Genomic DNA, 13,196 nt, shown 5'->3' with positions numbered 1-13,196 from the left:
CACTGCTGCCAGAGAACCATACTACTGCTGGACATTACTTCCAGAGAACCATACTACTGCTGGACACTGCTGCCAGCGAACCATACTACTGCTGGACACTGCTGCCAGAGAACCATACTACTGCTGGACACTGCTGCCAGAGAACCATACTACTGCTGGTCACTGCTGCCAGAGAACCATACTGCTGCTGGACACTGCTGCCAGAGAACCATACTAATGCTGGACACTGCTGCCAGAGAGCCATACTACTGCTGGACACTGCTGCCAGAGACCTATTCTACTGCTGAACATTACTGCCAGAGAACCATACTACTGCTGGACACTGCTGCCAGAGAAACATACTAATGCTGGACACTGCTGCCAGAGAGCCATACTACTGCTGGACACTGCTGCCAGAGACCTATTCTACTGCTGGACATTACTTCCAGAGAACCATACTACTGCTGGACACTGCTGCCAGAGAACCATACTGCTGCTGGACACTGCTGCCAGAGAACCATACTACTGCTGGACACTGCTGCCAGAGAACCATACTAGTGCTGGACACTGCTGCCAGAGAACCATACTACTGCTGAACACTGCTGCCAGAGAACCATACTAATGCTGGACACTGCTGCCAGAGAGCCATACTACTGCTGGACACTGCTGCCAGAGACCTATTCTACTGCTGGACATTACTGCCAGAGAACCATACTAATGCTGGACACTGCTGCCAGAGAACCATACTAATGCTGGACACTGCTGCCAGAGAGCCATACTACTGCTGGACACTGCTGCCAGAGACCTATTCTACTGCTGGACATTACTGCCGGAGAACCATACTACTGCTGAACACTGCTGCCAGAGAACCATACTAATGCTGGACACTGCTGCCAGAGAGCCATACTACTGCTGGACACTGCTGCCAGAGACCTATTCTACTGCTGGACATTACTTCCAGAGAACCATACTACTGCTGGACACTGCTGCCAGAGAACCATACTGCTGGACACTGCTGCCAGAGAACCATACTGCTGCTGGACACTGCTGCCAGAGAACCATACTAGTGCTGGACACTGCTGCCAGAGAACCATACTATTGCTGGACACTGCTGCCAGAGAGCCATACTACTGCTGGACACTGCTGCCAGAGAGCCATACTACTGCTGGACACTGCTGCCAGAGACCTATTCTACTGCTGGACATTACTGCCAGAGAACCATACTACTGCTGGACACTGCTGCCAGAGAACCATACTACTGCTGGACACTGCTGCCAGAGTCCATACTACTGCTGGACACTGTTGCCAGAGACCTATTCTACTGCTGGACATTACTTCCAGAGAACCATACTACTGCTGGACACTGCTGCCAGAGAACCATACTACTGCTGGACACTGCTGCCAGAGACCCATACTTCTGCTGGACACTGCTGCCAGAGAACCATACTAGTGCTGGACACTGCTGCCAGAGAACCATACTACTGCTGGACACTGCTGCCAGAGAACCATACTAATGCTGGACACTGCTGCCAGAGAGCCATACTACTGCTGGACACTGCTGCCAGAGACCTATTCTACTGCTGGACATTACTTCCAGAGAACCATACTACTGCTGGACACTGCTGCCAGAGAACCATACTACTGCTGGACACTGCTGCCAGAGAACTATACTACTGCTGGACACTGCTGCCAGAGAACCATACTACTGCTGGACACTGCTGCCAGAGAACTATACTACTGCTGGACACTGCTGCCAGAGAACTATACTACTGCTGGACACTGCTGCCAGAGAACCATACTACTGCTGGACATTACTTCCAGAGAACCATACTACTGCTGGACACTGCTGCCAGAGAACCATACTTTGAATTACTTGTTACTCCACCGCCGCTCTCGGAGCTGCGTGCGCCAGCAGTTCTTTTGACTACTATTAAGCTATTACTGTCATATCGCGGCCCAGTTAGTAGTGCCCTCAGCTCACATAGTTTGGGTCTGTGGTTCAATTCACGGCACAGGTGGAAATTCTGGGCATGTCTACTTTCACCTGTTATCGGTATTCACCTAACAGTAAGTAGGTACCTAGGTGATAGTCGACTGTTGTGAGTCGCATCCCAGGGGTTGGGCTTTGAAATGAGCTGTGGTAGGATAAGAGCTACGAGTCTATAAATTTAACTGTGTGAGGAAAAAATCTACTTTTGCCACTAGTATTATTCACTTATTTACCTCGTTACCAAATGATCATCCTGATTCCTTCGCCGAAAAAAATACATAAGATATCTCTTGATTTCTGAATATCTCACTGGATTTATTTTGAGTTTAGTGAGTGGTTGAGTAGGGTAGCGAGGATCTATGGTTACATCTGGCTCCTCTCCTCTCATCTCACCATACTCTGTGCTGTACTGGTCACTTTAACTTATCAGTTTCCTGACGTGAAACAATTTTGCCTGACCCAGTAAGGTCGGCTGATATATTTATACCGAACATGTGGTGCTGAAGTCTCTGGTTACTCCTGCCTCTAGAGCGCCATGTATCTAGTTGAATCATAAAATAGCACAGTGCTCGCCCAGCTGGGTCTTGAATGATTGAATTTTCTTTGCCTTTACAACAGTAGCCAGTAATTTATTCCTGCTATAATTCTGTTTACAAAAATATTGCTTACGTTCGTGTTGCATTTTCTGCCTCGCAGTTTTATCCCAATCTTTCGAGTTAGGGAATCATTCAACATTTAAAATATTCTCAGTGTGTCGAAGCCAATCAGTATCTTAACTGATTGAATGACATCTCGTAGTCTCTTCTACCTAAAAGAAATACCTGTTGAGTGCTCGAGTATTTCTTCATAACGTTTGTTTCAGAGTGATGGAGCGAGTCTGGAAGCTCTTCTCAGCTCTCTAATATACATGTATCTTATTTTATGTAAGTTGGAGACCAAATTAGGAGAGTATATGCAAGGTATAGACTGACAAGTGCATTATGGTAAATATAATACCAGGTGTTTTGTGCTCGAGTATTTAGTTGTGAAACCTGGCATTCTGTTAGTTTTGATGCTCGAAGTTAGACATTACTTCGTTCGTTTCTCCTTTTGTTTCGGAAAGTTTGTTGCTAATAATTCTGTATTCGTGACTGAGACTGATAAACCCGAAATGCATTGCTTTTCAGCTGTCTACATTGAAAGTTGTCTTCCACGTATCCTACCACAGCTGCAACCTATCCAGATCACTCTGAATACTCAGATCTCAGATCATCTTTGTGTGTTGCACCTTTTCCCAATTTGGTGTTATCTGCAAATTTTATTATCTTAGATGTTAGCCATACCTAGAGATCATTTATGTATATTGTGAAGAGGATTAGGCCTAGAACCCATCCCTGGGGAGCTCCACTCTGTTGAAATCACTCAGATTCCTCTTTCTTGAGTACCAGTCTGTTTCCTGTCTGTGAGTCAGTCGCTAATCCAGACATAAGTTTGCTTTTAATTTAGCAATCAGTGTTCGATGGGGATACTTTGTCAATGGTCTTCTGGAAATCTGATTGTATATTTTCATTCCAAACATGATCTTTGGTGTGGGATCTTCTTATTTACCTAAAATTGACGTTAATCTGAAGGGACGATAGGGGGTAACATTAATTAGTTATCAGTTTGTTGTCCCTATACCTTCTTGTGATTTGTTAAATATTACCCTTAGTGGGTAAGTAATTTGGTATCTACCTTCTTTTTCGTTCCTCTTGCTTAGCTAATGTCCCTCTTGCCGTTATCACTAGTTATTGCCTACCCTTCCCCCCTTTTTTCCTGGATGTATTTAAAGAATTGCTTTGGATCACCTTCGATGTTTTGTGCAATTCGTCTTTCAAATTCTAGTTCAGCATTTCTGATCTATTTATTACTTGCATTCTCTCTGTCATCGTCTTCAAGGTTTTCACTTTAAACTTCTTCTATACATTACGTGTTTTAGTCATTTTTTTTTTTTAACCAGCCTGGCTTTCTTTCATCTTTTTTTTCACGTTTTGTCTTTCTTGGTATATTATTCTTTGTGATACTTAGAATTTTTATTTTAAATCTGCTCTGCATTTTCTCTACATTATAGTAGCAGTTTACGCTACTAATATCTCGGCGCGCCTTATCAAAGGTGACCATCACAGCGTGACTTAAAGTTGTACTTAAAGATTATGACAATACTTGCAGCTACCTGGTTCCCACGACAAAGTTTTTCAGTTTTGTTATAGACGTGAAAGTTATCAAGTAATATTGCCTCTTTGTTTATACAGATTGCCATAATTTTGTAATGCAAACTTGCGTCATCGTACTGATTTTGTTAATGGAACGATATACTACGCCGAATATAATTTTCACGTTCCCATTAACTTGAATTTTACATAAGTCATATCGCACTATTTAACGTTTTTGAGTTTGTTACAAGCAGTTCATTGTTTAATATAGTCACTCAACCTGTCTTAGGACTGCAAGTCTTGATAAAAATATTATATCCAGTCAGGACAATTTCTGCCATTTGGTATTAATTTGGGTTAAATTAAGATTAGCTTAGGCCTGCGATATTGTCTGGATTTTCTTTTAAGGTGTATGCAAGTTATTCACCCATTGTGGGGAAATGCTACAAGCATTTGTTTAAAGAACACACAATTGACCCAGCTGATTTTTACCACCTGGGTTAATTAGTTTAAATTTCTCATCCCACTGATTATCTACCCTGTAGTAAGTTGATTGCTTCTTCCTACCCCGTCTCAGTCTTGCACTGCCCACATCGTGTAAATGAAAGTCACTTTGCTTAAACTGGCTTATATTTAACAGATCGGCCGTCTCCTAACAGGGTAGTGTGATCCTAAAAGGAAGAAACTCTTTCACCACCATTCATTCAATGAATGTCCTGCCAGAAACATGCTGACATCACAGTTCAGATGCCCTGTATCTTCAGCTTCCAACTGTGCCCTCGAGTTTATTGCCTTTCAAACAGTTAATCCCTGTCCACCTTGTCATGACCTCTGAATATTTTGTATGTTATGTCTCCCATAGTTCTTCTGTCCTGTTCTTTCTTCAGTTTGTTCAGTTTCTCTTCATTCTTCTTAGCTCTGGTACTAGTCTCTTCGTAAACCTCTGCACTACCTCCTGTGTCCTGATATGATTTATCAGGTGTGGGTTCCATCCCTGTGCTGCATACTCCTAAATGGCCCGACATATGTCGTATAAAGGGTCTTGAATTACTCTTTAAGTTCCTGAAAGCAATTGTAGATTAACAAATGATCATTTGCTGCAGTTATCTGATTGATGCTCAGCGCTCTATTCATCCTTAGGTCTTTCTTCGTAAGTGAGGTTTGCAGCCTCTGTCCCAAGAGTCAATACTCAGTTTCCAATCCTCCTCCTCATTCCCCAATTTTCATAAGCTCGCATTTGCTGGGGTTAAATTCTAGTAGCTACTTGTCTGATCAATCTTGCAATATGTCCAGATCCATTTAAATCATTTGCAAACAGAGATACACCAGACTATATTTTCTGATATATTATGAGCATAAGGCAGAAACTGTACAGGTCCCACTTCTGATCCTTGTAGAATCTCAGTAATTACACTTCTCCATTCTGATACTTATGCTCGGATAATCACTGTTTTCTTCCCATAAGGTTCTCTCTGACCCACTGTAGTACATTCCCTGTTTAATCCTCGTGCAGTCCAAATATATGTAGTCAACCCATCTCTCTCTTGCCTCACTTCTGCTGTTTTGTCACAGAACTCCAGCAGGTTTGTGAGAGAAGAGTTGCCATCTCTACTTTCCAGGCGCACCGCTACTCTGAAGGTGCACCGCTACTCTGAAAGTGCACCGCTACTACTCTCCACCAGGTGCACCGACACTACTCTCCACCAGGTGCACCACTACTACTCTCCACCGGGTGCGCCGCTACTACTCTCTACCGGGTGCACCTTCACTACTCTACACCGGGTGCACCCCTGCTATCCACCAGGTGCGAAACTACTACTCTCCACGAAGTGCACCGCTACTACTCTCCACTGGGTGCACCACTACTCTCCATCGGGTGCACCGCCGCTATCCACCGGGTGCACCGCCACTACTCTCCACCAGGTGCACCGCCACTACTCTCCACCAGGTGCACCGCCACTACTCTCCACTGGGTGCACCGCCACTACTCTCCACCAAGTGCACCTCCATTATCCACCGGGTGCGCCGCCACTACTCTCCACTGGGTGCACCGCCACTACTTTCCACCAGGTGCACCGCCCCTACTCTCCACCAGGTGCACCGCCCCTACTCTCCATCAGGTGCACCGCCACTATTTCCACAGGGTGCACCGCTACTATTCTCCACTGGGTGCACCCCCACTACTCTCCACCGGGTGCACCGCCACTATTCTCCACCGGGTGCACCCCCACTACTCTCCACCGGGTGTCCGCTACTACTCTCCACCGGGTGCACCGCCACTACTCTCCACTAGATGCACCGCTACTATTCTCCACTGGGTGCACCCCCACTACTCTCCACCGGGTGCACCGCCACTACTCTCCACCGGGTGCACCCCCACTACTCTCCACCGGGTGTCCGCTACTACTCTCCACCGGGTGCACCGCCACTACTCTCCACCGGATGCACCGCTACTATTCTCCACTGGGTGCACCCCCACTACTCTCCACCGGATGCACCGCCACTACTCTCCACCGGGTGCACCACCACTACCCACCGGGTGCACCGCCACTACCCACCGGGTGCACCGCCCCTACTCTCCATCAGTTACACCGCCACAACTCTCCACCGGATGCACTGCCACTACTCTCCACCGGATGCACCGCCACTACCCTTCACCGGATGCACCGCCACTACTCTCCACCGGATGCACCGCCACTACTCTACACCGGATGCACCGCCACTACTCTCCACCGGATGCACCGCCACTACTCTTCACCGGATGCACCGCCACTACTCTCCACCGGATGCACCGCCACTACTCTCCACCGGATGCACCGCCACTACCCTCCACCGGATGCACCGCCACTACCCTCCACCGGATGCACCGCCACTACCCTCCACCGGATGCACCGCCACTATCCTCCACCGGGTGCACCGCCACTACTCTCCACCGGGTGCACCGCCACTACTCTCCACCGGATGCACCACTACTCTCCACCGGATGCACCGCCACTATCCACCGGGTGCACCGCCACTACTCTCCACCGGATGCACCGCCACTACTCTCCACCGGATGCACCGCCACTACTCTCCACCGGATGCACCGCCACTACCCTCCACCGGATGCACCGCCACTACCCTCCACCGGATGCACCGCCACTACTCTCCACCGGATGCACCGCCACTACTCTCCACCGGATGCACCGCCACTACTCTCCACCGGGTGCACCGCCACTACTCTCCACCGGATGCACCGCCACTACTATCCACCGGATGCACCGCCACTACTATCCACCGGATGCACCGCCACTACCCTCCACCGGGTGCACCGCCACTACTCTCCACCGGATGCACCGCCACTACTCTCCACCGGATGCACCGCCACTACTCTCCACCGGATGCACCGCCACTACTCTTCACCGGATGCACCGCCACTACTCTCCACCGGATGCACCGCCACTACTCTCCACCGGATGCACCGCCACTACCCTCCACCGGATGCACCGCCACTACCCTCCACCGGATGCACCGCCACTACCCTCCACCGGATGCACCGCCACTACTCTCCACCGGATGCACCGCCACTACTCTCCACCGGATGCACCGCCACTACTCTCCACCGGGTGCACCACCCCTACTCTCCATCAGTTACACCGCCACAACTCTCCACCGGATGCACTGCCACTACTCTCCACCGGATGCACCGCCACTACCCTTCACCGGATGCACCGCCACTACTCTCCACCGGATGCACCGCCACTACTCTCCACCGGATGCACCGCCACTACTCTCCACCGGATGCACCGCCACTACTCTTCACCGGATGCACCGCCACTACTCTCCACCGGATGCACCGCCACTACTCTCCACCGGATGCACCGCCACTACCCTCCACCGGATGCACCGCCACTACCCTCCACCGGATGCACCGCCACTACCCTCCACCGGATGCACCGCCACTATCCTCCACCGGGTGCACCGCCACTACTCTCCACCGGGTGCACCGCCACTACTCTCCACCGGATGCACCACTACTCTCCACCGGATGCACCGCCACTATCCACCGGGTGCACCGCCACTACTCTCCACCGGATGCACCGCCACTACTCTCCACCGGATGCACCGCCACTACTCTCCACCGGATGCATCGCCACTGCCCTCCACCGGATGCACCGCCACTACCCTCCACCGGATGCACCGCCACTATCCACCGGGTGCACCGCCACTACTCTCCACCGGATGCACCGCCACTACTCTCCACCGGGTGCACCGCCACTACTCTCCACCGGATGCACCGCCACTACTCTCCACCGGATGCACCGCCACTACTCTCCACCGGATGCACCACTACCCTCCACCGGATGCACCGCCACTATCCACCGGGTGCACCGCCACTACTCTCCACCGGGTGCACCGCCACTACTCTCCACCGGATGCACCGCCACTACTCTCCACCGGATGCACCGCCACTACCCTCCACCGGATGCACCGCCACTACTCTCCACCGGATGCACCGCCACTACTCTCCACCGGATGCACCGCCACAACTCTCCACCGGGTGCACCGCCACTACTCTCCACCGGATGCACCGCCACTACTATCCACCGGATGCACCACTACTCTCCACCGGATGCACCGCCGCTATCCACCGGGTGCACCGCCACTACTCTCCACCGGATGCACCGCCACTACTCTCCACCGGATGCACCGCCACTACTCTCCACCGGATGCACCGCCACTACCCTCCACCGGATGCACCGCCACTACCCTCCACCGGATGCACCGCCACTACTCTCAACCGGATGCACCGCCACTACTCTCCACCGGATGCACCGCCACTACTCTCCACCGGGTGCACCGCCACTACTCTCCACCGGATGCACCGCCACTACTATCCACCGGATGCACCGCCACTACTATCCACCGGATGCACCGCCACTATCCACCAGGTGCACCGCCACTACTCTCCACCAGGTGCACCGCCACTACTCTCCACCGGGTGCACCGCCACTACTCTCCGCCGGATGCACCGCCACTACTCTCCACCGGATGCACCGCCACTACCCTCCACCGGATGCACCGCCACTACCCTCCACCGGATGCACCGCCACTACCCTCCACCGGATGTACCGCCACTACTCTCCACCGGGTGCACCGCCACTACTCTCCACCGGATGCACCGCCACTACTCTCCACCGGATGCACCGCCACTATCCACCGGATGCACCGCCACTACTCTCCACCGGATGCACCGCCACTACTCTCCACCGGGTGTACCGCCACTACTCTCCACCGGGTGTACCGCCACTACTCTCCACCGGGTGCACCGCCACTACTCTCCACCGGGTGCACCGCCACTACTCTCCACCGGGTGCACAGCCACTACTCTCCACCGGCTGCACCGCCACTCTCCACCGGGTGTACCGCCACTACTCTCCACCGGGTGCACCGCCACTACTCTCCACCGGGTGCACCGCCACTACTCTCCACCGGGTGCACAGCCACTGTCCACCAGGTGCACCACCACTGCTCTCCAGGTGCACCAATACTTTCCTTTTGGTTATTTACTTCATTGTCTTAAACAGTCTTCGTGTAAGTCTTACTAACGTCCTGTTTAAAGCTTCCTGTTTGTGTCCTTTCTTAAAATTGGGTCCACATTTGCTGTCTTCCAGATCTTAGTCAGTTGCCCGGTATTCAGTGTGAACTTTGTCCCAACACCTTCTTGTAGACTCGATAATAAAAATTGATCAGGTGTGAGTGCCTTAGATGTGAGCAGCTCATCCAGTAGCTTTTTCATCTCTCTCTCTGTTGTGTGTAAGAGCAGCTGATGATGTATCTTTTCCCTTCGACAGTAGTGTCGTCTCTGTTTCCCCTGGTAACATCTCTTTAAATAGATTGTTAAGCGCCTCACAGATTTAGTCTTTCGTGAGCTCTCTACTTCCCGTCGTCAGCCTCACCATCTGGTCTCTCACTGATGTGAGTTGTGTTCACATTTGACCTGCTGTAATTACTAAATTATCGATCTTTTCGCCCTGTAATATTCATTGCTGGCTCTTCTGCTCGCTTTTCTGTTTGTTGTTGTGTTTTGCTTCCTCTGCCTATCCTTGGTTGAACCACAGTGTCTCTGTTTTTTTGTTTTTTTACCATTTACCTGCCTAGTATGGGCCAGCAGGCCTCCTGCAGTGTTCCTCCTTTCTTATGTTCTTATGTTCTCATTATGAACTTCTTTGCCTCTTCACACTTTCTATGTGCTCCAAGTACACAGTCACGTGGGAAGGTGTTGACGTACACAGGGTGACGTGGGAGGGCGTGCCGTACAGATGGTGATGTGGGAGGGTGTGGGCGTACACAGGGTGATGTGGTAAGGCATGGGCGTACATAGTGACGTGGAAGGGCGTGGGCGTACACAGGGTGACGTGGGGCAGGCGGTGGGCGGGCGCGGGCGTTTTGTAATGACCTTTCCGGGCGTGGGCTGGGAAGTGCTATTCATTCTCCCTGTATGGTAGTGCTGAGGCCGCCAGGATGGTATCTGCCCCTGGCTGTGATTAATATTTCTCTCTCTCTCTCTCTCTCTCTCTCTCTCTCTTTCTCTTCCTCCCTTCCCCCTAATTTAAGACCATATATACACAGATTCAGAAACTAATATGATCTTACTGTGCTATAACTACATCTAATATATTTTTATATGTTGATGTTTGTATATGAATATCAACAAGGTATACACATACACATATAAACGTAATAAAACATACATAACGTATGTGAACGAAATGAAGACACCCTCATGAACGTGCGAGGGTGCTGAATACTCTCATTAAAAATTGATGAGCTATAGAAGTTGATCTACGGAATAGGATAGTCTATCTCTGTTTGTATATGTAACTGCTAAGAGACGCTACTGCAAATTCGTAGTATTTCGTAAGCAGAGATCTACCGCACGCAGCAGTCTGTTACAGTAGTAGCGTGGACACGAACAACTGTCACTGTTACACTCTTACGTACGAGTGTTGATGACCGTGGTAAACAAAAACAAAAGTAGTGTGTTAGCCTTTGCTGTACTGACGGGTTACTCAAGGTGAGCTGAAGGTGAAGTCAAGCGGGAGCTCAGGGTGAGCACAAGGTGAGCTTAAAGTTAGTTCAAGGAGAGTGTCATGTCAGCTCTAAGGGAAAAGTTGGAATATAGGATTTACTTTTTTTTTATTCTCTCGTTGTCTCGCTGCCTCTCACAACTACCTTAACGGAGGTAACTGTTGCCAGTACTGCCTCTCACTACTACCATCATGAAGGTGACTGTTGCCAGTACTGCCTCTCACTACTACCATCATGAAGGTGACTGTTGCCAGTACTGCCTCTCACTACTACCATCATGAAGGTGACTGTTGCCAGTACTGCCTCTCACTACTACCATCTTCATGATAACGATTGCCAGTGCTGCCTCTCACAATTACCATGATGAAGGTGACTGTTGCCAGTACTGCCTCTCACAACTACTATGGTGAAGGTGACTGGTGACAGTACTGCCTCTCACAGCTACCATCTTGATGACTGTTGCCAGTACTGCCTCTCACAACTACTATGGTGAGGGTGACTGGTGACAGTACTGCCTCTCACAACTACCATGGTGAAGGTGACTGTTGCCAGTACTGCCTCTCACAACTACCATGGTGAAGGTGACTGTTGCCAGTACTGCCTCTCAACTACCATGGTGAAAGTGACTGTTGCCAGTACTGCCTCTCACAACTACTATGGTGAAGGTGACTGTTGACAGCACTGCCTCTCACAGCTACCATCTTGATTGTTGCCAGTACTGCCTCTCACAACTACTGTAGTGAGGGTGACTGGTGACAGTACTGCCTCTCACAACTACTATGGTGAAGGTGACTGTTGCCAGTACTGCCTTTCATAACTACCATGGTGAAGGTGACTGTTGCCAGTACTGCCTCTCACAACTACCATCTTGATTGCTGCCAGTACTGCCTCTCACAACTACTGTGGTGAGGGTGACTGGTGACAGTACTGCCTCTCACAGCTACCATCTTGATTGCTGCCAGTACTGCCTCTCACAACTACTGTGGTGAGGGTGACTGGTGACAGTACTGCCTCTCACAACTACCATAGTGAAGGTGACTGTTGCCAGTACTGCCTTTCATAACTACCATGGTGAAGGCGACTGTTGCCAGTACTGCCTCTCACAACTACTATGGTGAGGGTGACTGGTGACAGTACTGCCTCTCAACTACCATGGTGAAGGTGACTGTTGCCAGTACTGCCTCTCACAACTACCATGGTGAAAGTGACTGGTGACAGTACTGCCTCTCACAACTACCATGGTGAAGGTGACTGGTGACAGTACTGCCTCTCAGAATTACCATGGTGAAGGTGATTGGTGACAGTATTGCCTCTCACAACTACTATGGTGAAGGCGACTGTTGCCATTACTGCCTCTCACAACTACCACGGTGAAGGTGACGGGTGACATTACTGCCTCTCACAACTACCATGGTGAAGGTGACTGGTGACAGTACTGCCTCTCACAACTACCATGGTGAAGGTGACTGGTGACAGTACTGCCTCTCACAACTACCATGGTGAAGGTGACTGGTGACAGTACTGCCTCTCACAACTACCATGGTGAAGGTGACTGGTGACAGTACTGCCTCTCACAACTACCATGGTGAAGGTGACTGGTGACAGTACTGCCTCTCACAACTACCATGGTGAAGGTGACTGGTGACAGTACTGCCTCTCACAACTACCATGGTGAAGGTAAAGTAAAAGGACACAAGTGCAACTAATGTGACATTTTATTGTGGCAACGTTTCGCTCTCCAGGAGCTTTATCAAGCCATTACAAACAATACATGGACACAGAGGGTATATATAGGCTAAGAGTGAGGTGGAATACTAGTGGTGGTAGTAGTAGTAGTAGTAATACAATATGGTAGAGCAATTAATTCGTACATGAGTAAAAGGATATAAAAGCTATTACTTGGGTAACATAAAAATAGGTTGGACAAGTATAAACTGGATAGAGGCAGCCTGTTTCAGTGTTCACTCTGTAATGTGCTTTGTGTA

The sequence above is a fragment of the Cherax quadricarinatus genome, chromosome 30 (assembly GCF_038502225.1).
Source record: "Cherax quadricarinatus isolate ZL_2023a chromosome 30, ASM3850222v1, whole genome shotgun sequence".
Lineage (NCBI taxonomy): Eukaryota > Metazoa > Arthropoda > Malacostraca > Decapoda > Parastacidae > Cherax > Cherax quadricarinatus.
Note: the sequence above shows the minus strand (reverse complement) of the source record.